Genomic DNA, 22,006 nt, shown 5'->3' with positions numbered 1-22,006 from the left:
ATAAAGATAGAAAAAAGAATAAACCAGTCAGGGAGCATGAATGAAGGAAGAGGGTTTCCATGATCTCTCAGGTGGACACTATTCTGTCAGAGAAACCAAAAACTGCAACCATGGTTGCTTGAGTCCAGGATGGCATTAATTTCTTTTTCAATCTCATCATTTACAACCAAAGGAGGAGGAGGAAGAGAACCCCCCAAAGGAACTACAGGAATGGGTTCCACAAGAGAAACATGGAAACACTGTTGTGGAGGATAAATCCGTCGAGCAGTCTGAATTCATCACCTGGGAGATGGAAAAGGGCTTCACATATCAAGGGGCAAACTTGGAATGATAAGCTGGGTTACTGTAGGTAGAAAGACAGAGTTTGGGCCTAAATTAAAGTTTGTCCGACTTGTTATTCTGTCACATGACAGATGCCCTTTATTCCTTATTGCTAGTGTAGCAGGGTTTCCGTTCTCTCACAGAACTGTGCATAGAGATCTAGAACCTCAGTGAGTTAGGATGATCCAAAACTCATCTCAGTATCAGAAATCCCCTTACCTAGCTAGCTACAGTGTCTCATGGCTCATTATGGAATGATCCATGTCTTAGACAAACCAGAACATGAACTTTAGAATACCTCAGGAATCGTGGAACACATGAACACTCTTTCGTTATATAATCATTTCAATCCAAAACTGAGAGTCAAAGAACACAAGTGCAAGTTTGAAATATTTATTATTCAATGCAAAGTTCTCAAACGCAGTATCTTGTATAATACCAAAATGCAGATTATAAAAATCAGAGTCAGCAGCATAGTCACTAATCCATAGTAAGCAAATGGTGATAGCATGTTATAATGCAAAATCTATAGAAATCTATATCACCTATATTTCGCGCACCCTATTTATCATATTATTTTATATATATGAAGGTCTCATTCGGGCTTTAGCAGGGCGGCCCCATACCTCTAAATGTCAGTAGGAGTAGATCACATCAACAGCTACCAGCTCTCTTCATGCGCAGCACCAAGTGTCTGCGTTCATTCCGTGTAACTCTATCTTAAACCCGCTTAGAGCCCAAAATGTTGGCATCAACATTATTTGTGTTATGTCTAATGTGGTGCGAGGATCAGGCCTTCCAGCAACCTTGTGTTAGGTTAATCTTAGACTGTTCAGCTCTCAGTGTGCAGACAGTTGTACCAAGTGTACCGGGCAAAGCTGATAGCATAGAAATAACATATTATTCTCAAATAAACCACCTCACCGCTTCTAGGGTGAAAGCGACAACACCAAGTAGGTGTCGTGTGCAAAACTGAAGCCGAAGGAAAAACGGCTGTTTAAACATGTAATACACTCATGCTAACTTAACGCAATATATGTAACGAAGTATCCATATGACACCCCCCCATTGATCCGAGCACCGTCAAACATAAGGGAAAAGGCAATCATAAACAAGACACACAAAATGAAAGCAAAGTTCAATAATTTTGAGCTAAAATAAGCTAAAAAATTATGTATGAATGAATATGTATGAATGCCTACAGTGGCCTCAAATCTAAAATCAAAAATAAAACAATCGAACCAAAAAGTCATCCGCTAGGTCTCAAACCACAGAATGTAGGACCAGGGCTCATCAATTCAAATGTCTGTATGAGAAAAGAACAAGGCACTTATCCGATATCCAAAGTCATGTGCCATATCGACGTTATCTTCAGCGACATCACGTGATTGAACTCTCCATCCTTTGAGTACAGTTCACTCCTCCAATCCAGCAAGGGGAAAGTCATATTCCATAACAAAACAATCCTCCCAGGCCTCTCACGATTGGATAGTATATGCAAAGTAAGTTGCAACAGCCTCCAGCAAGAAATCACTGCCATCCTCCGAAAATAGTTCAGCAATCCAATTCAGCAATGGGAAAGAACATACGTGCTCTTCCAGCATCGGATCCTCCTGTAACGTCAGAGGACAACTCGGTGGGTTCACCAGAACGCTGTGTGTCAGAAAGGCATTTGCCGCTGCAGAGATCTCCCATTGGCCCAATATTCCATTCATCGCTGCCAAGGCCATAACTCTTTCGCCAGAACAAATCAGCTCGTGAGCCACCACGGGACGCATTAGCTGATCAAAATCGACGTCAGGAGCAGTCCTTAAACATAGGCACAAATCAATGGCCCAATCGAACTCGCAGCTCAGGCAGTGAAACACAGGTTGGACACACGTGAAGTCGGTGAACCGAAATGACAATCTATAGGCCGTGCTTAATGCTGCAAGCGGCAAAGTTCCATAGTAATTGAGCATCCGATTACGGCACAGTGTCAGGAGGCGTTGAACAGCTTCTTGCGCAGGATGGGCATCCATGTTTTATGAAGAAAAACACCAACAAAATGCCAGCGGCTACAGCCAGCAACACAGGTAGTCCACCAAACAAACTCGAAAAAATAGAGTGGAAAAACGTGGGAATGATACCAAAAACTTTTTCAAACATAGTCACGAGGCCACTGCTTACCAATTTGAAAAAATGTGCAAGCCCAGTCGTCGAAGAAGCATTAAAAATCTGGTGCACCAGCTCACAGAAATGAAACGGCAAATCAGTATTTAAAAGCGCCTGCACCTCTGTGCGGGTGTTAGCTATGTGAAGGACATAAGTTTCCCGGGCCGAACTCAGGGTCACTTGTTTTTGAGACAAAAGGGCCCTTATTCTGCTTAAACCATTGAACTTCGCTTCCAAGGTTGGAATCCGTGGCCAGATGGAGACATCTGAAGACCCATGCGTGGGTGGGTATAGAACATTCTTGCAACACACCACACGCTCTGATACAGTTACCACATAAGCCACACCAATTAATAACCCACAACATAACTCGTTGTTTAAAAGCAAATAACTACCATTAGCCAATAATGTAAATGTGGGAACCACTGCTGGAACTGGCGTGCCTTTTAAAACACATGCAAAATTTTTGCGGTCCTGATTACAAGAACCGTGTAACTGAATGTGTCTGCATATTAATGAATGGTCAGGTGACTGTGTGCATTCCTCACCATTAAGATTCACTTCTTTTCCATCCTTCAGACATCTGTATGTGTATGGTAATGACCATGCCTCATGTAAGAATGCATTGCCTAGTGGTTCATATCGTCCTATAGCAATATATCGCATACAGTTAGTAAATTTATATAAGGGAAATGGTAATGTAATTAATCCATGAATAAGCCACGTGGCAGTAGTGGTTTCAGCAACAGAGAAAGGTAAGGATTCTAGCTTTTCAATATGTAACATAGAAAATGAAGCATCACGCATTGAAAGCATGCGCTGTTTTTCAGTCAGATTAAAAGGGGCGAAAAGGGATGAAACGTTCAATGAGGTCCAGGGAACTCGACCAGCCTTAAGTGTCTGTAGGGTCCAGGCAAACTGCATTACAGAGCGTAATTGATTCTGACCATGGTATAACGTGGACACTTCATCATGTACAATATCAACAACAGAAGAAACAATATTATCCAACGTGTAAATCCTGGAAGAAAGCATGTTAATACTGTTATCGACCACTGCAAGCACTTTTTCCAAATTTGCTTGATCAATAGCCCTCAGGCGTTTAGCTGCCTCAACTTGTGAAAATTTCCAAATTTCATTGTATACAGCATAAATAAAGCGTTTAGATCTACCCCTAGCCGGGCCTTTTATAAAATCATTCAGTTCTATATTCTCATTCAAACGTGACAGATGCAGTTTTACTGCAGCCAAAGTGGAATGTTGTAACCAGTTCTGACACAATTTGCCTACTGAATAAGTAGTAACCGTGTGATCTGTTTCAAAACGGGGATCCGGCCTGATGTGTTTAAAACCTTCAGACAAACCCAAAAAACGACGTTGGCAAGAAACAGAGCTTCTTTGCCACAAAAGCCACCCCTCTGGATCAAAACTGGAAATATTAAAGGAGGAATTGTGCAATAGGTCTCGCATCTCACTTATGGACAATGTAGTGAAATTATTCCAACCTGAATATTCTTCCAAATCAGGGATGGTTGGTGCATTTAATTTTTTAGATGTAGCCAATCCAAAACATGTTGTCTGGGAAATAGTAGAATTTAAAAACAACATGTGATTCGGGATGAGACATGCACGATGCAAAGCCTCAGCGCCTTGTACCTGCCAATCTTTGGTACCCCAAACCGATTTAAGGTCAATAGCTTCCTTCCATAACTCATAGCCATCTACAGCTAACCTGTCAAGAAAGGACTTTGAATACAGCAATTTTGTATTGGTAAGTCTGACTTTGGACATGAATTTCTGTTTCACTTTAAAATAAAACGACTCAGGATTTGATTGATTAAAATCTGTAAAATATAAGTATTTTCCCAGAAATGTACTCGAGCTCCCTTGCAAAGGCGTAGGACAATGTTCCCACTGTGTGTAGTTCACCGGAACCCTCCCGGAACTCGTCTTGTGTAAGAAATGATTTCCATAATGTTGATAGCAAAACAAATCACCATAATTAACAGAATCCAAGTACAAATCCTCAGCATCAAAGGCCGCATAATATTTCAAATCAGAGAACAATGCTTCTACGGCCTGAAGATCCCAATCATCAGAACGAATATTTTGCTTAATCACATCTCCCATGTTTACTCTAAGCACATTAGGAACATTAATAACTTCTGTGGGGCCATGTATCTGAAACCTAACCGCATCCCACACAATCCCATCAAGGACAGGCCAAGCAGTAATCTCTACTGTATTTAAGTCTCTTTTCAGTCTGTGTGCAGAATGTGAGGATGAAAGAGGGGCCAATGTTCCATTAAGGTACCGAATTCCTGTTCTTTCTTTCACATAATGGCCATCGATCAGGTGAAAAAAATAAAACACAAAACCAATTGACATAAAAAGATAAAATGAAAATAGTATCAGCCAAATGTATGTCCAAGGTGGAATCAGAAAATGTTTTTTAAACAACGTGGCATATTTTGCAATAGTCGATGGTTTCTTTGAAAGTTCCGAATCAGAGTCAAAAGAGAATCTGGACTGGTTAGCCAAACGAGCTTGTAAATCGGACATAGATAAATCAGCAGGATCTGCATAGGTCAGCTCATCAATGTTAGTAACAGGAATAGTATTTAATAAAGGACTTGATATAGCAGGCATCTCGAGGGACACCTCCTGATCTGCACCAGATGTAATAGCCAGCACAGAGTGCCTCACCATGGAAGGACAGGATACAGCCGGTGTCATGCTATGAAGAATCGGCCACCCTGTGTGTCTTGACATTGTCAATAGAAATAAATCTGTTTTCTTTACGACCTGGAAGTGGTGGTAAAATGACTGTTCTTGTGCCCTTCACTCCAAGAACTCGAACCGGTGCTCGATATGAGGGACCAAACTCTTTCTTGTTATCGATCTTCTCTCGAACCAGTTCTCCAACTTGGGGTAGCCAGCCAACTACCGGGATCTGCAACGCATCATCCGACGTGGAGGGCAAGTGTTCCTTTGCAAGACTGTCTCTGGACTTTTGTAGATCCTGTAAAACATTGCAATGTTCATCTACGTTAAAGGCCGCGGCCTGGGCCTGGCAGTCTGCACCATCGAGGTCAGGGACGTACATCTTGATACCAAAGAGCATTTTGTACGGGGTCCGCCCACCCAGAGACCTTCTAGGGAGATTATTAAGCGCACGCTGCACGCCATAGAGGTGGGTCAGCCAGTTTCTACCAGTGCCTATAACTCGGGCTGTCAAAGATTGCTTTAAGTCGCGGTTCATTCTTTCTACTACAGAATTGCCCTCAGGCCTGTAGGGACTTGAAAACTTCACCTGTACTCCCAATGAAACCAAAGCATCCTTATACGCCTTAGAGGCGAAAGCCGGACCCTGGTCCGAATGGAAAGCACCACAAGCAAAGATTCCCACAAAGACACGCAAATCCTTAATGACAGTTCGCGAATCAGCGCTTCGATGCGGCCACACCCACACAAAGCGTGTGCATGAGTCAACTGCTACTAAGATGTATTTATACGCAGTATCAGAAGAAAAAGGACCGCAGTGATCCAAATAAACGCAACCAAGCGGTTTATTAGAGATGTACAACTGTGTCTGAGGCGGACGCGCAGCAGTAGAAGGCTTGATCTGCTGACAAATGTCACACATAAGGACATAATCGCGCGTCTGTTTGTACAGTCCCCGCCACCAGAACCTCTGTTGTAGCTGACTTACAGTGGCTGAGACGCCCGCATGCGCAGACGCCACACCTTCATGAGCCGCTGTAATCAGAGAAGCTCTGCGATCCGAGTTGGGAACTAGACGCTCTCCAACTTCAGGAATTTTCACATAAGGAACCTTATCGGGACTTAAGTGGTATGTGTACTTCGAAGGGAACCCCGCAGGATATTTACCTCCCTTCTCCGTGGCAGCAACAGCCGCCAAGATGTCATCATCTATTTTGCTTTTGGACCTCGTGACTGCTGCAACCAAGTATTTCGATACCGCAGACTTCGCTGCCTCATCAGCAAGCGAATTACCAACAGCGTGGACCCCCACGCGCTGGTGGCCGAGAGTATGAATCACAAACACGAGCGGCAGTTTCTCTTTAAGTTCCGCCACTCGGACCCAGATCATTTTATGTTTTATTGTGCTACCTTTGGAATCACGAAAATCATTCTGAATCCAAAAGAACAAGTTCTCATTGTAAGACTGGACACAGTAGTAAGAATCACTTACGATTAAAGTCGTCACACAAGGATCAGCGTACTCCAATGCGAGCATAAGAGCACGAAGCTCTGCTAATTGTGCGGTGCAGTCCCCTAGTGTTTGCCTGTGCACAACACTGGACTTGAACTCATCGTTCACCATGGCACCGACTACAATGGCGCAAGCGGAAACGTAGGCATGTTTAGAGCCATGCGCAACCTGCGCCGAACCATCAGTGTAAATGATACAATGGAAATCCTCCAACGGCCGCATCGCTAAAGGAGCAGGATGAACAAATTCATACTGTAAATACTCCTGCGACCGTAAAGCGGCGTCAAAAATAAACGTGACATCCTGGGATGTCAAGGATGTAGCCCACTGAATCCACCGAGGGTGCAAAGCTTTAGAATTCGGTACACTGGCTTTCGTGACCGCCTCCAAGGCAGGACACGGGGTAACAACCAACATGCGCTTTCCCTGCGACAGGGCACGTTCCTTAAGAATTGCCATCTGCACAGCCGTTAAAACTTTCTCCACAGTGGAAAAACGCAGTTCAGCCGAAGTGTACAAGTGTGACTTGTAAGCAATAGGTACAGTATCCCCTTCATTAAAAGTCAGGTACGTGAAACCCACCGTCCCAGGGATAATTCTTATCACCAGGTTGGTCTGGTTATCACGAGTCTGTAAGTAGTCAGAAGCGAGCAAATCAGCCTGCAAAGACTGCAGAATGGCTGAATGCTCAGGCAGCCAGCATGATTTGGAAAAAGAGGGTTGTACCAAGGCATATAAAGGCTTGATACGCTGGGCATATTCCGGAATGTATGTCCTCCCGAAATTTAAAAAACCCAGTAAAGACTGTAATTTTTTCAGCGTTGTCGGAGAGCGCAACTGCGCGCATTTCTCCAGGAAGTGAGGAGCCAACCCCTTTCCTTCGTGGTTAAGTTCATAACCCAGAAACAACACTGTGTACTCCGCAATGTGTGATTTTGCAAAGTTAAACTTGTAACCCATGTCTGCAAAGTTACAAATTATGCTGTTTACTCGACACAGATGCACCCAAAGTTCGTCGTCTGTGAGATAAATGTCATCCACATACGAACATGCAACTGGATCGAAGCTCTCCAAAAGAGAGACTATGCGGGCGGAAAATACTCCAGGACTATTCTTATATCCCATTGGGAGTCGTTTAAACATTTTTTGTACTCCGCCGCACGTAAAACTGGTCCATTGGGAACTTAGACCATCTAATCTATGTGCATAAAAACCATTGGAAATGTCAAGCGTGGTTTTGAACCGTTTACGCTCAAGACTATTCACTAGGGCAGAGCCGTGAGTATTCTGTACCGCACAGTTACGGCAATGCGAGTTTAAATGCCGGTAATCCAAAACCAGACGATATGAGCCGTCCGGCTTGTTAACAGTAAAAAGGGGATTATTCATTGGTGACACACACGTTTCAATTACACCTTGATATTCCAATTGTTCAAGGATAGCCGCGACCGAAGCTTTAGCTTCACGCCGTATGGGATACTGGGGTTGTGGCTGCGGCTGTGACCGTAAAGGAATCTCATGGCTAGGGGACAATTTATCCCAGCCACACTGATTTCGGTACACAGCCGGCGCAAGCGCCAGAGCCCACTCTTCTGCAAAATGCAGCGCTTCCACTCTCGATACAGTGTGCGCGAAACTGGGGAGGATCACCTCCTCCCCTCGCGGAGCTGCGAGAACAAAAGGTGGGGGCCAGTCAGCCTCCGAAAGCAAAATGTCATACGTATCCGAATGATTTTCCCAAAATACCCCTTTTACAGTTCGCTGCATGTCACCTTCAATTAACAGGACAATTTCAAAAAGTCTTTCAGGGGGAGCAACATGTGTATCAGCCGTTTCAATCACAATAAAAGTTTCAGTCGCTGTCACCTTCAACAGTGGACGGAGGGCCTCTCTCACTATGGTAATCTCCGCCGCGCTGTCCAGCAAGGTCAGAGCCCACGTCAGATTCCGAAGCCGCGTTCTCACTATCTGGGGCATATCGATGCGCCGTTAAGGCTGCGACTTTCTTCTTGGCAAACTGCGGTCTCTTTGGCGTAGAGTCGTCCCGCTGATCCCCTTCACTTCGCGTGCGGGGCTGGCCACGTCCTTGCTGGCCACCCCTGCCCCTGCCGCCCCCTCCACCACCGGTTGACGGAGCCGATGAGTCCTGAAAGGAACGAGGAGAGCGTTGGTCAGAAGCCTGAAATCTTTCAGGCGATTTAATCGTCGCGCGATCGCGCAAATCATAAACTCGATCTGACTGCGCAGGCTGCGAAGGCGTAGGACTAGAAACCTGTGTCTGCTGTTGTTGTTGCTTACCCTGATTCTGCTTTTTAGGCCAATTTTGTTTTTTGGACTTGGGCTGTCCACCCGTTTCCGAAGACTGTCCCTGGGGCTGCTTCTTCTCTTTTTCAGAAAAAGCCTTTACACCCTTAGAATTGCAGCCAACCGTTTTATAAGCCGCCACAATAATTCTTGCCAGCTGACGGGGTTTCTCGGCATCGGGAATTAACGCCAGAGCATTGGCCACCTGAAAGTTCACTGCATCTCCCTTGACATTTGCAAGGACAAGACCGCAAACTGTCTCAAACGAGCCGCTCAGGCGCATACCCAATTCAACCGCCGACTCCGGTCCGTGATCATCCTGAACACGTTTTAGGACCGCAGAAAGGTTCGACACTGACGGGGTGCCAAAGCACCTCGAGTAAACCGCCGCAAAAGTCTTACCCCAAGTTTCACAGTCAGCAAGTTCCGGGGCCAAATCTTTCGGTAAACTAAGCGTAAGAATCCGGTGTTTTTCACCCGGAGTCGTATTAGGAAACACAGCTTCCAGCTGGTCGAATTTCTCGGCAAGCCAGTAAGGAAAATCATCCTTATTTTCTGGCTTTCTGCCCATAATGGAATTCACCAAGACAGGACTGATTTTCAAACCAGCCTGTTCAGCCCGAAGCTGCGCACCTGCGGGGGCTGCGCCATGAATATTACGACCAATGTAATGAACAAGCGCTCTAATCACTCCAACCGCGACATCATGAAGACGCCGCAGGTCACCCACATTACAAGTGGCGCGATTAGGATGAGGAGTAAATCCACCCAAAGCGGGCCAATTTGTGCCCGGAATGGACAAAGGACCTAACCTCGGAGCCGTTAAAGAATGGGGTAGGGCGCCACCAAACCAAACTCCGTGCTGCCAAGCATCGATAGGTACTTCCAGTGCCCTGTACGGAGCATAAGCCGCCGGTACAGCCGAGGCAGTGTATGAATGGAAGACACCCGAATTAGCGTCCACTGCCGGAAATGTCACCCAGGAATAAAACAATTCGTACGGGTACGCATGTTCCGCACTCACCACTAGAACCACAGCCAAGCCTTCCGCAGGGACAGTATATGCCCGCAAGTGGTCGCGAACCGCGACGCGGCTATGCTGTGGTATGTCCACGGCCATGGTAGCACAGGAAGAGAAAAAAGACAAAGAACACTTTGTAGCACAACTGGGTAGTAATTCAAAGAAACCGTTTTTAAAAGAATTCAAGCTTGAAAAGACCTATTAAAAAATAGGTAGGTTTTTCCGACACCACCGTTTACCGGAAACGGGAATGAAGGTGTCAAGGAATGAATGATATACTACTCGAGTGTCATGATTTAAGGCCAACAACGTACGGGCGCCATGTAGCAGGGTTTCCGTTCTCTCACAGAACTGTGCATAGAGATCTAGAACCTCAGTGAGTTAGGATGATCCAAAACTCATCTCAGTATCAGAAATCCCCTTACCTAGCTAGCTACAGTGTCTCATGGCTCATTATGGAATGATCCATGTCTTAGACAAACCAGAACATGAACTTTAGAATACCTCAGGAATCGTGGAACACATGAACACTCTTTCGTTATATAATCATTTCAATCCAAAACTGAGAGTCAAAGAACACAAGTGCAAGTTTGAAATATTTATTATTCAATGCAAAGTTCTCAAACGCAGTATCTTGTATAATACCAAAATGCAGATTATAAAAATCAGAGTCAGCAGCATAGTCACTAATCCATAGTAAGCAAATGGTGATAGCATGTTATAATGCAAAATCTATAGAAATCTATATCACCTATATTTCGCGCACCCTATTTATCATATTATTTTATATATATGAAGGTTTCATTCGGGCTTTAGCAGGGCGGCCCCATACCTCTAAATGTCAGTAGGTGTAGATCACATCAACAGCTACCAGCTCTCTTCATGCGCAGCACCAAGTGTCTGCGTTCATTCCGTGTAACTCTATCTTAAACCCGCTTAGAGCCCAAAATGTTGGCATCAACATTATTTGTGTTATGTCTAATGTGGTGCGAGGATCAGGCCTTCCAGCAACCTTGTGTTAGGTTAATCTTAGACTGTTCAGCTCTCAGTGTGCAGACAGTTGTACCAAGTGTACCAGGCAAAGCTGATAGCATAGAAATAACATATTATTCTCAAATAAACCACCTCACCGCTTCTAGGGTGAAAGCGACAACACCAAGTAGGTGTCGTGTGCAAAACTGAAGCCGAAGGAAAAACGGCTGTTTAAACATGTAATACACTCATGCTAACTTAACGCAATATATGTAACGAAGTATCCATATGACACTAGTGCACAACATCCGATTGTGCTTGAAATAGCACAGATGGTATATCTAGTATGTCATGACAGTGTAACCCATTCGCCAGCTTAAAATCAGGCCCTTTGTCACCATCCTGATAGTCAGGGGAAGGATGATGGGTGTCTGCATACACATCTTTGGCAGCATTGAGATGTACAACAGCATTCAATGAAGAGATGGCAGATTCACCAGACGAGGGGTCACTGAAGGAAATGAAGTAGATAAACCATTTGGCAGAAATGGAGGATTATAGCCAATGTACAGAACAAGGGTGAATAGTGAAGAGAATTGTAGGACCAATTATCATAGACAAATTCTGCCAGTACAGTGCATGCGACCTAATCCATTTCATACTAAGCGAGTATACAGCGTAATATTCAGCTGCTTGACTTACTCTTTCCATCTCTCTAGCTGTTTGTGAATGGTAGGTAAGTGGACTTACAACTATCAATTCCTAACAAGCCTACGAGCTGTCCAAAAGCGTGACATGAGCCAAGAAACTCTGTAAGTGACCATGACATCAAGAAGACCATGTATAGAACAACCTCTTTCAAAAACACTGTAGCACATAATGAAGATGAAGGTAGGGTATAAGCAAGTTTGAAATGAGCCCCTTTTGAGAATTTATCTATCGCAATTAGGCATACCATAAAAGAAACATATATGGGCAAGTCAATGCCTAAATCCATATAAATTATGGATTCAGGCTGAGTTGGAGTCGACAGATGCATGGTTAATTCTGCTGACTTTGCATGATTCAAATCTTGAAAGTACGATTGAACATAGCTTTAGATATTGCTGAAGATTTGATCCAAAAAATTGCTGTGTAATATGATCTAATGTACATTTATACCATGAATGGCCATCTATGGGCGCATCATGACACCGCTTGTATGTTCTTGCTTGTAATGATTCAGGGACAGATGTAGGTAATTTAAAATTACCGATTCTAAAATACCGAATTTTACAGATTCTGTATTTTAGAATCGTAAAATGGGATGTAGGTAAAAATTCTGAAAATATTACAGAATTGGTAATATTTGGTATCATCCATTCGGTATTTACAGAATCGGTATTTACAGAGTCGGTATTTACCAATTCGTTAATTCCCATTCATTCCTATGGGCCTGGTGGCCCATAGGAGGTAATATTCGGTATCATCCATTCGGTATTTACCGAATCGGTATTTACAGAATCGGTATTTACAGATTTGTTAATCCCCATTCATTCCTATGGGCCTGGAGGCCCAAAGGAATGAATGGGAATTACCGAATCGGTATTTACCGAATCGGTAAATACCGATTCGGTAAATACCGAATCGGCTATTAAAAAAAAGAAAAAACCCAGGAGTCAGCCAATCAGGTGCAACCACCCCCCTCCCAACCAGGAAGCGGGCACACCCAAGCAGGTGCAAGCAATCAGAAGCTTCTGGAGAGGCTGTGAGAGCAGAGCAGAGTCCCGGAGCCACAGGAAAACTTTACTGCTTTTGAAAGTGAAAAAATGGCAAACACCACTGAGAAGGAAGGTGCAGAGAGGAAGAGGAAAATCAAATTCAGCACCATGGAGCTGCAGGTCCTCGTGGAGGAGGTGGTAAAGGAACACCAAAAATTGTTTGGAAAGCAGTCCCTGACGGTGGTAGAATCTGCCCAAAAAAAGATTTGTCTTAAAATACAGTCAAAGGTTAATGCTGTTGGAGTGACCCCACGGGAGATAGATGACCTGAAGAAGAGGTGGTATGGCCTCAGGAGCTTAACAAAGCAAAAGATTGCAGACCTCCACAAACAGGCGTACCTTACTGGAGGAGGGAGGAACATGGCACCTGCCCTGACTGAGCTGGAGGAGCTGGTGGAGTCCACCATTGAACCAGAGAGCATCTGTGGACTGGGAGATGCAGACAGCTCTGTCAGAGCTGCCACTAGAAAAGGTAAGAAGCATGCACAGAAATCACCCCCACCCCATCCCCTTCCCCTATGTGGCAGTGTTAACCCCACTGCAGTAGAGGTAGCAATATTCAAAAGCAATGAATTATGGGAGATGTAGTCATTGAAACACCTACCATGTCATACAGCACACCAAGCAATAAGGGATGCAACACACATCAGTGACAAGCAAGCTGAGGCAAAAAAGACAGTGTTTCAGTGATTAGAATTTTATTGTATAAGAGGTGCTGCAGGAACACAGAGCTAATGTACGCTTTTCTGTCCACAGGCAAGACATCTCGCAGGCGTACCAGGGAGACGGAAGGCAGTGCACCACAGAGGGAAGACACACAGGAGGCAAGCACAAGTGGAGGCAATACCACACAGAACACTGGTGCACCAACAGCACAGCCAGCCTCCGAAGACTTGCAAATGTCACCTCAGCTGCAGGCCTCCCCAGAGCGTTTTGGCTCCCCTCTACTCTTGTCCTCACCTGAACTGTTACGGGCTAACACAACACCTACAGTTCAAAAAAGCAAGAGACATGTAGTTGCCACACTAGTCCAAATGGAGTCATCAGCAGGTGACACGGTGGGGGATGATACACCAACCTTGGCTGGTGAAGAAAGCCCTGCCATACAGCAGTCCAACGCTGAGGGTCCCCGCACAGGTACCAGACGCCACAGGCCCAGAGACAGCAGTGGTTCACAACATGTGGAGGATCCCAGTGTCTTCCGTGGACTAGAGGGTAGCATGGTGAAAATTCAGCGTATGCAGGGGAAGGCCATCCAGTCAGTGCAACGCCAGATGGGGCACCTGAATGAGAACATGGCAAATATAGGAAAGGGCATCAGCGCATTGGTGGATGAAAACAGAGACATGGCATCAGGCATGAGAGAGATGGCTGCAGGGATGCGGGACATGTCACAGTCCGTGCTGCTCTTGTGCACCAAACTTGACCAGGACAGGACAACAAGGTGGAAGGACAGGCAGCAAGCACAACAACACACTAAGGCAGTCAACCGCCTGGCCACAGCCACTTCCCTTCTTTGCAGGCGATGCGTGAACATGCAGGAGGGACTGGCACACAGCAGAAATGAAGTGTCCAGGGGCCTTGCAAGGGTGACGAGTGCTGTAGGGTGCTGCTCAATGCGCAGTCAGCACATACTGCTGCTCTGGATGTACCTGAAAGCGAGGAAAACACCAGTAGGAGCAGCATGACAACCCCCCCTATTGCTGAAACACGGAGGAGCAGCAGGCTCCCTGGTGCTCCCACTGCCCATACACCCAGTGAGGACAGCCAGCCAATTTCATCTGGCACCGCCAGGCGTGGCCGCAAATGACTAATGCTGCCCACACCCCATGACCTTGAATGGGGAAGTGAACCAGGACTCACCTTATTGATGGATACATTTTGTGTTGCACATTTGTGCCTTTGAGTACTTGCGTAGTGCTAGAAAATTAAACTACGTTGGGTACATACTCCACCTGGCAATGTCTCTTTACTTACTTAAAAGTAGTTGCATGTGATCTCTGCCCGTCTCTGTCTCCCATCTGTTTCTGGCACCACTCCTGCTGTGTTGGGCTCAGGGTGTGCACATTCGTCATCGTGATCCTCAATCACTTAATTCCACTTCTGTACCTTTCTTGGTAGCAAGATTGTGCAACATTGCGCAAGTTGCAATGATCTTACAGCAGATGAGTGGTGAGTACTGCCGTGCGCCTCCGCTTTTGTGGAGGCAGCGGAACCTGCTTTTTAACAGCCCAAAGGTGAGCTCCACAACGTTCCTAGTAGATTTGTGTGCCACGTTGTATTGTCTCTCGCTCGGGGTTGATGGGTTCAGGTAGGGTGTCAGGATGAACGAGCGGACGGCATATGCGCTATCACCTATTTGGAAATGAGGGAGCCATTAATCACACGCGCACCAACACATATATCTATCAGGGTGTTGCACAGTGTTTTACCTAGCAGGTATCCTTTTCCGAATTCCCCCGCTGTCAGGCGTGTGTAAATCCCACTGTTCTGAAAGATGTAGGAGTCGTGGGTGCTTCCAGGGAATTTGGCCACAATGTGTGTGATAATGTTGGCAGCATCACAGATTACCTGCACATTGATAGAGTGGGTTGACTTTCTGTTTCTGTAAATGTACTCTGTGGCAGCAGGTAGGCAGATTGGGATGTGGGTGCCATCAATACAGCCGATGACGTGTGGGAACTGTGCCAGTTGATAGAAGTCAGTCTTGGTCTTGAGTAGTTCCGCATGTGTGTCAGGGAAGATGATGTAATGATGCATTCTCTGCATCATGGCCTCTAGGAACCTCCGGAAGAAATGGAACAGGCAGCTCTGGGACACCCCACCTACCGCAGCTATCACCCCCTGGTAACTCCCAGATGCAAGCCGGTGTAGGCTACAGAGCACCTGCACATGGGGTGGGATGGCGTGCGCCCTTGGTGTTGGGTGCTCCAGGAGTAGGTGCAGGTCCCTAATCAAGTCTAAGATGGTGTGGGAGTGTAACCTGTACCTTTGCAAGATCTCTGCCGCAGTGAGTTAGAAGACCCTCTCTCCTGCTGCCTGTAGCCGTAGCCGCCTTGCTATCACATAGAATGCCGCCATTCTGGTCACACTGTTGCATTTTGGGGCCTTTTTTATAGCCTGCACCTGGTTACCACCTGCTTTAAATCCATGGTAATTACCGACTCTTAAATACCGAATTTCATGAAATTCAGTATTTTAGAAGTTACCTACATCTCTATTCTCATTTTTTATCATTTCCTATTTACCGATTCGGTAAATAAGAATTTGGTATTTTCCAATTTGGTAAATACGAATTCAGTATTTTCCGAATCAGTAAATTCAGATTCGGAAATTAGCGATTCGTATTTACCGAATCGGTCTTTTTTGGGCTCCTACATCTCAAATGCCCAATACCGGTCGGTAACGGCCGAAATTCGGTAATTTCGGCCGTTACCGACCAGTATTAGGCTACCTACATCTGGCCCTCAGTCTCTACAAAGACTTGCTTGTTTCTATAAACAATTAGCCTGATGAGGTACTTGTGCATGCCATTCTGTACAGTCAAACTGCTGAGTACCCAGTTTATCCTCATTCTGATGAAACACTATTTTAATGAAATCTTATCATATGAAATCAAAATGGCGAAAACACAATTCAAAGAAATTTAATTTTGATGAAAAGGCAATTGACGAAAATATGATGAAAAAAGCATTAAAAAGTAAAAGCCTTATTTAGAGAATGGCGGACCGGTTACTCTGTCTCGCGCATGAAGGATATCCCATCTGTCTTATGTCAAGTGCCATACAAAAAAATGCACACTTTGTAAGACACACAGGATATCCCTCACTTTTGTGACAGAGTAACTCATCCACTAATCTCTAAATAGCCCAAAAGCAATTAACCTAATTTGATTTAAAAATGAAGAAGGTGGATGAGTTGGTGTCAGAGTAAAGATTCATGAGGGTAGCAGCAGAATGGCTTTGGCAGCACTGTGGAACTAGTTAATATTATGGAAAGGGTTGAGTAAAAGTCCCCTTAAAAAGAAAGTAGAAAGAGTGGGAAGATAAAAGAGAAAGAGGTTGAAGGGGGGAACCCTTAAAATAATAGTATTGGAGGGAAAAACAACCTACAAAGAAATATTTGTTTGCAAAGAATGGAATTCACCAGGTTGATTTTACCATTCTGGTGAAAGCCTTTCTAAGTGAAAATGTATTATAAACCAGGTACTAAAAAACATAACCCAAACAGAATTCCTTTTTTAGCATACCTCTCAGAAAAGATATTTGTATTGCTGAGTGGCAAGTATGTTAGGCATAACAGGTGGTTCTGAAATTCAAAATAACATCCAGCTCTGTCATTAACGACAAAGTAAAAACAGAGAAGAAAAGCATCCAGAGACCATGTCTGTAATTAGAACATCGCACTAATGTCATGAAATATTAGCTTTTTATGGCATGTCCATACAGTCACTTGGGGCCCGATTCACAGAATGAACTTAAGACTCAATCCTAAACTTACTACTATTTTAGTATTCACAGAAGGCACTTACTACTTTTGGTATTCACAGAAGTTAGGATTCTGTCATAAGTTTATCTTAAGACAAACTTAAGACAGACTTAAGACAGGCTTAAGACTGACTTAAGTTAGGATTTTGTCTTAAGTCTGTCTTAAGTCTGTCTTAAGTTTGTCTTAAGTGTGTCTTAAGTCTGTCTTAAGACAAACCTAAGACAAAATCCTAACTTCTGTGAATACCAAAAGTAGTAAGTAGATTCTGTGAATGCCAAAAGTAGTAAGTGCATTCTGTGAATCCGGCCCTTGATGTTTAGCACCCTTCAGGTAATGTCTCCAATGTAGACAAGAATCTCAAATAGCCAATAGTTCTCAAGCATAGATTGTGTTGTGTTGTTCAGCATCAGATAAACTTTGAGAAGGGTAGGTATCCTGAAATATCGACTCCAGAATGTAATTTGACATTAATATCTAGGTCAGAGCATCTTGAATGTAAAGATATCACAGAAGACAACATTGGGGACAAGTCAGACCACTGCTCGTCCATACATACTGTACTAGCTGATTGTAGTAGGTTTCTGGACAGGCTGACCCTACTAGTTGATTGTACTAGCTGACTGTACTATTTGATTTTACTAGCTGACTGTACTAGCTAATTGTGAGGGCACACTCATTCTGAGGTGATCTAGATGGGACAGGTGCAGTTGTGCTCTAGCCATCAAGTGAGCGAATTTCTTAACACTAAAACATGTAAAACAATATGTGGTGCAGTACTGTAGTGTTGTCACCAATTGATTGAGGAATCAGACTTGCAGATGAAATTAAAGACTTTCTTTATCGAAGGATTTGGTCATGATAGGTTATTTGTGTAGACAAGCGAGTAGGGAGGACTCACTTGAGAAGACGATGTGGATGGAACTTGAGACGAGATATATAATAACAGATGGGTAACTGTGAATTTGATGTTTGTTTCCAAGGGTTTCTGAGTGACATCACATAAACAATGGGAATATATGGCCAAAAAAACAACATGAGGTTCAGGCTACAATGCCTCCTGTCCTTGGCCGTCACATGACCCCTTCCTATCACGAGGAGGAGAGTGGCGGGAGCAGGAAATGTAATGAAATTCTACTCAGCATAATTAGAAACAGTTATTTGCTCCCGCACCTGGATTTCCTTATTATAGAAAAATGAAACCTCATTTAACTAGCACAAAAAATCCAGCTGATAAATTCACGACTTTGAGGCTGCCATTGCAGCTCATCCCCCAGCAAGCCATTTCCTTGGGAGCGGAGCACAAAAAACTTCCCCTTGCCTTCACACCCCACTTCCTCAAATCCTCACCTCGAAAATCCAGCTCAGCATGTTATTCCTCATTTGGGGGACAAATACTAAAAATGGCCGGATTTATATACATGGATACCGTACGGAAACAATGGGGCAGATTTACAAGCCCCGTACACCACATTTGCACCGCCATTGCGTCACTTTTGTGACGCAGAGGCGGCACAAAGCCAGCGCCATGCTGCAGGGTATTTACAATGTGACGCATCTAGGGAGATGCGTCATGTTGTAAAGCCCTGCGCCACATGTGGGCGTTCCGGCGCAGGGGTGGGCGTTCCGGGGCAGGAACGCCTCCTAAAAGTAGCTGAGTGAAATCTACAAGATTTCATTCAGTCACTTTTAAGGCATGCTGCGTCAAAACCCTGCGCCTGCTTGAAGCAGGCGTAAGGATTGACGCAGCATGTTAGGCATAGGGGCACCCTGAGCCTTGCTGGAGCTGCGTCGAGCTTGTGACGTGACTCCAGCAATCGTCACCTTTACGGCAGCAGACGCGTCACGCATCTATTATTGCCCCATTGTGAGCCATGTCTGAACTGGGGTGGCAGAGTGGGCTAAAGAAAGGTGATGGATTAAACCCAGATCTTTTGACTGGGTGGGAGTGTTTGATTGATTCAGATGCTCCGTCCATCACCACCCCCTTTTGTACCGCATTGTAAATGCGGCACATCCATGGTGGCGCAAGAGGTGTCTGCCGTGACGCACAATAACTGGCGCATCCCCACAAAGAAATCTGGCCTAAATGTATCAGCACCAGTTCTAATTTGGTTTACAGCACAGTTTTGCAAAGTACTGAAAGTCACACTGCATTACAGACGTCAACTTGAGCTCTAGAGTAATAGAAAGAAATGTTCTTTGCAGATGATAACTGAAACAGTCCTTACCGCAGCCCTATACATCTGCTGCGAGGGCCTTGAGGTCCATAAGCACACTGCTGATGGTTGATTCAAAAGTTTTCTGACCTCCAAACTATGGAACTCTCTACTGATCAGGATAGGTAACATGGAAAAGGAATTAATCTTCAGGAAGAGATTAAGGCATGGCTGTTTGTTTATTGAGGGGTGCCTACCTTGATTCTAGTGTATGGATTCACTGATGGGTTGGAGTCATATCGGCTGTTTTAGCACTGGGAGGCCCATTTTGGTAGTCATGGGCTCTATAAAGTGACTAAAGTAGAATAAAATGATTCCTGCGTACCACCTCATGCTTTCTAAGCTAGAGGGCTTCAGGAGCTGCAATAGTGTGTAATATAATGTGGTCCAGTGTCAATAGTATGACAAATAACCTTTCCCTCACCAGTATCTCTCAATCATTGACCTAGCATTGTAATACTATGCTGTCTCTAACAGAGCGGGTACCTTACACGTCTAAACTTTGACTATGTTCTCTATTATGCTAGCTGGATGCCTGGTTAACCATCCTTCAGCTCTGAGACAAACAATTTACTTGTTGTATCCCATTATAAACCTAAAAACACAAATAAATAACCCGTGGTGCACAAGTCTATCACATGGTAATATATGGGTCAGTCCGAAGGATTAATAAACTTCTCTGAAAGTGCTTCAGAGGTGAATAGAAATGTGTTCTATGCTTCATTGAGAAACAAGAATACTAGGCACTTTGGAATACAGTGCCGATAAAGATATTTCAGAGCCTCGGGCCGTCTTAGTTAAAGGGTTCTTTACTGTGGGAAACCTGCCATTTGGACTAAACACTTGTGAGCCAGTAGAGAAGTTGAGTGTATAAGAAGAAAACTGTTCAGTAAATATAAGCAGATATTAAGGCCTAGGGGGGGGTCATATCCTGGTGAATGTGAATCAGTGCCTGAAGTATGGTAATTTCTACATGACCCCTGAAATCTTGAAGGAAAGCATGAAAGTTGATGTTTCCCTTCAGAAACAAGATGGCCACTGGCTGGTTGCTTGTGTTCTGGTTCGGAGAGGACCGGGATTTTCAGTTCTTGCAGGACTGTTCCTATTGAAGCAGGACCAAGACTGATTTGCATATGGCTAGGCCTAATCTGCAGTGGCATGTGGGACAAAAGAATGATGGGTTGGAATGCTACTCCAAGTGATTGCCAGTGGTTAGACTTATTGCAAGCATTCATCCCATTACTTTTCTGTGTTTACTGACTGGCAATGCATTAACATTTACTGCTCAAAACGAGGTGTATGTATTATTTACACTCGAATTACTGCTTATTTAAATTGAAGTAGGACTTTGTTAACAAAAATGAATGCATATTTATATTTACAAATGCATCAATAAAACTTGAACAGTTTATGACATTATTTTTTGTAGAGTGTGTTGGCTGCCGGTCAACACTATATGTATTGCATTAACCAGTAATGTGTCCTTCTTGAGGAAGTTACGTGGTCAAGGAAAAGGGATGAAAAACTCCTTGGAAGAGGGAGATTCAGCTAGGTCTCTCCCATGCTCCTATATCCTGCTTAAGCCAGAACAAACAAACACATTTTGAGCAATAAGATTCAGAGAGGTGGTCCTGCAACAGCTGGGACACAGTTATATGTAATCCCCCTATGATTCTTGCTACCTGATCTGAGGACAAGGAAGGGACAGGGATGATGAAGGTTGGTACCTTGCCTATGAGATCCATGTTTCACTCCCTCACTCACAGACAACTCAGTCCAACATCACCGCCACTATTGCAAATTGATGAAGAATAATAATTTTGGGTCAGGTTAGCCATAACCTTGATAAACTGAGAAGTGTCGATGAGAAATGATGCAAACCTTGAGGACATCTACACAAGGCACCCTATGGTGAGGTGCCCACAATCACGTCATCATCTTACATAAAACACAGATACAAATTCTAGGCCAATACGACTATCCGAAGAACATATAAACAGAAAGAGAGGACAGTTTTTGCTTTACCTTTCTTAACCTCTTCTATCCCCTTTTCCCTTTCAATTTCAAAACCCATACACTGTTTTAGTACCATTACAAATCTGAAATGATAGATTCTGCTTAATGATGTTATTTTCTGTCTTCCTTGAAATCTACTGAATAGTTAGAATGTGAATTGTAATAAAAGGTCTTTCACAAAAGGGCAACCAGTGATTCTTTTACCGCTTCTCTCTAGTCCAGATTACACCAGCAGTCAAAGCATTCTTAACCCTATTTCACCTTTCCCACGCCTACCACTGCTGCAGGTTACTTCTGTACTTCCCTTTGATAAAACTGAAAGATGCCTTTGGTCACCCCTTCCCTTTTAATGTCCTAAAAGCTGGTAACCAGATATATGTTTCTGGCCATAAAGGCATCCTAATTATAAGATTTTGTCTTATTCATATTGTTGGGTAGTCTATAAATAAATGTAATATAGCCTTATAGCCCGTCGTAGTGGGCTATACCGGCTATTAAAGGCCAGCTGAATCGTTAA

General features: G+C 44.2%; 1 protein-coding gene across 1 annotated transcript in view; it reads left to right on the top strand.

Annotated features, from left to right (window-relative positions):
- DBH (dopamine beta-hydroxylase) overlaps positions 1 to 22,006 on the top strand; it is a 391,011-nt gene that overhangs the window by 109,878 nt on the left and 259,127 nt on the right. The gene's annotated exons all lie outside the window — the stretch shown is intronic.

The sequence above is a fragment of the Lissotriton vulgaris genome, chromosome 5 (genome assembly GCF_964263255.1).
Source record: "Lissotriton vulgaris chromosome 5, aLisVul1.2, whole genome shotgun sequence".
NCBI classification, from domain to species: domain Eukaryota; kingdom Metazoa; phylum Chordata; class Amphibia; order Caudata; family Salamandridae; genus Lissotriton; species Lissotriton vulgaris.
This window is presented reverse-complemented; position numbering and strand designations above follow the sequence as displayed.